Here is a 5,191-nt window from a genome sequence, read left to right on the forward strand (position 1 = left end):
TTCTGCATGTAACAGAATGCACTTCCTCGCCAACGGAGCATCGTCGTCGCCGCACCCCTTAAAGCGAACGCATAGGCCTACTGTCCTACACGCAAAAGACACACAGCTTCTATGTTTGGATGTGTTGAAGCCCGAATAATGAAATAATCCGTCAGCTACACAGTTTAAAAATCAAATTAAATTCCACCAGGTCAAATTCAATGGTTTGCTACTGCAATTGAAGCCTACCCAATGACCTCAGAATGAAACTAAAACAGCAGAGGGAGCTGAGACACTACTTTGTTCATCCTAAAAGACGTTTCTTCATGTGCCTGCGAGATCCAAGAACTTGCATTTTATCCCTATAGTGAATAGTGAAATGACTCGGGATGGATCCTGTTTACTGCTGGTAGCCTCTGTTCTCCTGTCAGTACAGGAACAGTCACCTGCGCCTCTCACAGTGTCAAAGGTCAGCAACAAATGCAGTCATGTAGAATGGCTTCCTGCTAGTCCCACAAAATGATCAGTCTGGCTGTCCCCAACTGCTCTCAAGGCCTGTGTGCATTATGCAATTTACATGATAAGATAAAGATAGAGAGGATACTTTTTTTTTTTTTTTTTCAGTTGCCACACAATAATGTTTTTAATAGAAATTGCTCTGTACAGCAAGGTTAAAACATCTATCCATTACACACCTTCAAATAAATATATAAATAAATCAATAAATAAGGCAATCACAGTCTGTAACAGCCCATTCACTTAACACGTTGGCCAATAAGCCATACTTGACACATCCACATCTGGAAAGGAAATATTCTGTGAAGCACTGTCCAAGAGTGTGTTCTTTGATAACAAAAATGTGCGTGGTCTCGTGCAAGATGGTTAAAACACTAAGCACTGAAGACACCAGAGACAAAAGCTTAATAATTCAAGTAGTTTTATTTTTAAAAGGAGGAATCAAAATGAGTATAATTAAACCAGTACCTAAAGTGTTTTTACACTAGCTTATGCGCAAACACACACACACACACACACACACACAAAAACAAACACTCTCAACGCAAACATCACCCACTAAGTGCTCACATTCACCCACAAGTCATCCACATCACCCCAGTCAACGCAGCATTTAAGCGGTGTTCACAATATTGCAGAAGAAAGGTGAATGACGAAAAAAAAAAAAAAAAAACAAGGTAAAAAAAATGAACCGAAGTATTTATTTGGGTCGACTTTCTTCAGAGACCCAGGAGCACATCACTCAGGTTTGAGGTCATAGTGCTGGCTAGGGTACATGACTTTTAGGTGGGCAGTGAGGTGATTTTGTGCATGTGTGTGGGAGGGAAGGGGTGGGTTGGCGAGACTCAGGGATAATGGGGGCTGTGTGTGTGTATGTCAAATGGGAGGGAGTGTTTGGAGAGATGCACAGGGATCACATGGCATCCTGAATCATCTTGCATCCTCTGCCTCATGAGGTGCTTTCTAGGCATTGTGCCAAATTAATCGCTCTGCCTCGAACACACTCACACGGTAATGCATTAGTCAGCCCCACAGCCCCAGGGCATTACCTTCACAAAAGAGTATGGGCTCCACTTAGAGGGGGGTGGGGTGGGGTGGATACCCCCCCCCCCCACACACACACACACAAACAAACAAAACACAACCCATCCATTGTAACAGAAACACTTCTGTCAAAGGGAAAACCTTTGCATGTTTCACTGTATAACAACTGTGTGCTAATTCCATATACCGTAATGCACAGACATGGCTCACTTGACCTAACGCAGAGACAACTAGTTAGCCTAATAAAACCAGTTTCCTTTGAGCCATTGTACTGTACATCCACTCATAGCTTGTCCTAAGGGCACATGTCTGACTCCGCTTACCTTTTCACATTGGCTGTGCTCTACCGCGAGAATGCAGCACACTGTGCCTTAATTATGCATACCATAGACGCTTGTGTAAACATTCAGCACAAGACTGAGCAAAGGTGTAAAAACTGCAGCACAAATGCTGAGGAGGTGGGTTTTTTTTGTTGTGTGTGTGTGTGTGTGTGTGTGTGTGTGTGTGTGTGTGTGTGGGGGGGGGGGGGTTCCAGTAGGTGGGCTACACTGAGCTGGAGGATGGCACAGACGATAGACTGGAGAGTGGCGAGTGGTGAAGGAGGACAGACATGAATGGAGCAGCAGCTCCTGAGTAAAGCGTTCACAGTATCCAGGCCAGTTCTCTTCTGTAGAAATGCTCCTCATCACCGTTCAGATCTTTTTGTTTTCTCTGTTGCTCACAGCGCTCCTCTTTCCCTTGGTCTGGGTTTTGTGCATTTTCCCCTGAAATGTCTTTCTCGTCCAAACTAGTCACAGCCTGATAGATGCTACAGAATAGATGAGAAGTGTAGAGTGAGAGAATGAGAGTGAGTGAGTGAGTGAGTGAGTGAGACAGAGAGAGAGAGTGAAAGAGAGGAGATGACAAAATGGGTCACAGGCTGGTGATGCAATCACTGTTTGTCATTTGCAGAAAAGGTCAAGAGCTTTTTAAACACCGCAAATCATATCAGATAAGTGAAGGGTGCCTGTCTGAAAGTGGCTGGCTTTCGCTACACAAACACTCTTTCCATCTCCCACTCCCACAACACACTCTGAAGAGCTTGATCACCTGGCTGTCACGAAAGCCTCCTCTCATCTGTACCTAAGTCCGTTTCACTAGGGAGCTCTGTTGGACTGAGCGGGCGAAACCAGTGTGTGGTTTTCCCGCTGATATCGAACATAGGGACAGGTGCTTTCTGGTGTATTTGGGTTTGTCTGTTGTTCAGACAACCTTCAAAACTTTGCGTGCATCCTGTCCATCCTAGGGGGGGATTTTTTTTTTTTAATGCAGAAATACCTTTCATACCTTTTCAAGCTGTTCTCTCATCTAGGTTGATCTGTTCACATAGGCTCCTGAAGTGGTGCTTATGAAATTAAAGTTTTAGAACTACATACATAATGTTAACCTTAGAAAAGACTACTCAAGAGAGGACCGAAAGGATTTGGGGTTGATTAACATCCGCCTTCAATCAGATCCATCATTACAAAGGAGGTCTCATTCCGGAAGAGACCACCACTTCCTCTCCATTTAACCTTCACAATCTGACATGTCTGTCTGCTCTGAATAATTGATCCCTAGGGATCTATCAGCTACAAACTCCATCAACCATCACTAACGGCACATTTGCTGCAGTCAACCATTAAAACAATATCATTCACTGCTGCCCTTTGTCAGCACACCGTGCTTAACCAATGAAACGTATGCACATTTCTCCAAGAAAATGAAATGTCTTTAAGAATAACCTTAGAAAACCTGCAGATGTACTTTGAAGGAAACAAAAGCTGGTGCAGTGAAATGCTTGTGTGGGGTCAGACAGATGATGGCATAATGGCTGGCAAATGATTCAGCAGGTTGAGCTAAATCGCAGCTGAGGCTTCTGGAAGGAGGAAGAAGTGCTCAGTAGACACGAGTCATAAATGGCACAAATTAGCCTCTTTTCCTTCACTAATGGACTCGTCCGCTGTAAGAGTAGCAATTCCACAAAGTCAGGAATACAGAGATGGACTGTGTGTACAGAATGGAGGAGAAAAGACAAGCCACACACACACACACACACACACACACACACAAAATCTCTGAAGTGGTGCCGAAATGCTATGGAGGGCATGCATGAAAACTGTCAGGGATTTGCCCAAGCTGGGAAGAAACAAATCAATCGAGGGGGAACAGGTGAGCACCCACTGCTCACACCCTCATCCCATCGGAGGAGGTTTCCACAATGCTGACCTGCACCTGAGTCCCTCCCACCAGAAGTCTGAGAAAACAGCTGTTATGTCTGTACACTGGCACACACGGGCATATGCATTATGCACACACACGCACACACACACACACACACAATCTGCAGTGTCTGGCAAGAAAAAGATTTGCACATCAAAGTGTGGTTAAGTAGGTTCTAGAGTTGGAGTTGGATTGTAACACACAACACGTTATTGGGTTAGTCTTCTGTTAACTTAATATGACAATTATATGACACTTACACACTCCCACAGCTCCTCTAAGCTCATAGGGAGATCCCTGCGGAACCATTGTCCAGGCCCGCCTTAATGCAACAGGACAACACAAAGTGTTGCTCTACTGTACATAACACAACTTCCCATGGATGACACACGGGAACTTCGTTCATCACAAATAAAAATGACCACAAGTTGAAAATGGTACAAAAAAAGAGATAAAAACTAAATAAAATGCAAAACAAACAAAAGAGGACATTGACTGAAATGTAACATAAAAAAGTAACAGACAATTAAAACACCCTAGACATGTGCAACTTGGTCTACACTGTAATACTGGACACCGCCTCCCAAAATCAGATTGAAAACTAAAACAGTATTTTAAAAAAGGAACTAAACGATAAAAAAATAACTAAAAATAGATAACAAATGGCTCCATGATAGCTTTGCATTTCAGCTGTGTCGCAGACCAACACCTAAAAGGAGGAAGTTCAGAAAGGAAAAAAAAACAAAGAAAAAAACGGAAAAAAAAAGGTAACTATACACGCTCTCATATTGACTTTGGTGACTTCCTTCTCTTAGTTTTTCTGCACCCTTGTGGGAGGGTTGGTGTGTATACACACACACACACACACACACACACACACACATATAAACAAAACACAGGCTCACTGACTGTACAGTCTCAGCAGGCGGGGGGGACAGGAGGGATTTTCTACGGACGTGACTACTTTCTTCTCTCACCCTCAAACAAGAAAAACGTGCAGCCGCTTACGGTAAGCGGCCACTCGCACAATCTCTCCCTCTGAAAAGGTGATGTTCCCAGTGGCTATCACTGAGACATTGGGAGTCCACCTCCATATCACCCCAGCTGGGTTCACATACCTCAGCCACGAACAAAGAACAGATAACGAGAAAGAAGAAAGAAAGAAAAACTGATAAGGAAACCTTTTCATCACATGAACTTCAGTGACCTTTACCAACCCTCCCCCCACCTCCGTTTCACAATCTGTCCATCTAGCTCTTCAGATCTGCAGGTGAGCTCGCCAAGGAGACACAAGGGGGGAAGGAGGGGGAATATTCTATCAGAGGCCTCTGGGAATTGTAGTTTTTCATCTGGTATTCATCAGGTGTTGGAGCCCTTTTTACATTTCTGCGTGTCGCAATCACTTTTTTAA

General features: G+C 43.9%; 1 protein-coding gene across 1 annotated transcript in view; it reads right to left on the reverse strand.

The window, feature by feature from the left end:
• Window positions 1-899: 899 nt before the first annotated feature.
• The window catches only part of ralgps2 (Ral GEF with PH domain and SH3 binding motif 2), a gene marked incomplete in the record, with an annotated part of 126,865 nt that continues 122,573 nt past the window's right edge, over window positions 900-5,191 (reverse strand). The window contains 1 exon segment of the mRNA XM_062555494.1: window positions 900-5,191. This exon segment is cut by the window's right edge and continues 1,244 nt beyond it.

This window comes from Sardina pilchardus, chromosome 15 (genome assembly GCF_963854185.1).
Source record: "Sardina pilchardus chromosome 15, fSarPil1.1, whole genome shotgun sequence".
Classification (NCBI taxonomy): domain Eukaryota; kingdom Metazoa; phylum Chordata; class Actinopteri; order Clupeiformes; family Clupeidae; genus Sardina; species Sardina pilchardus.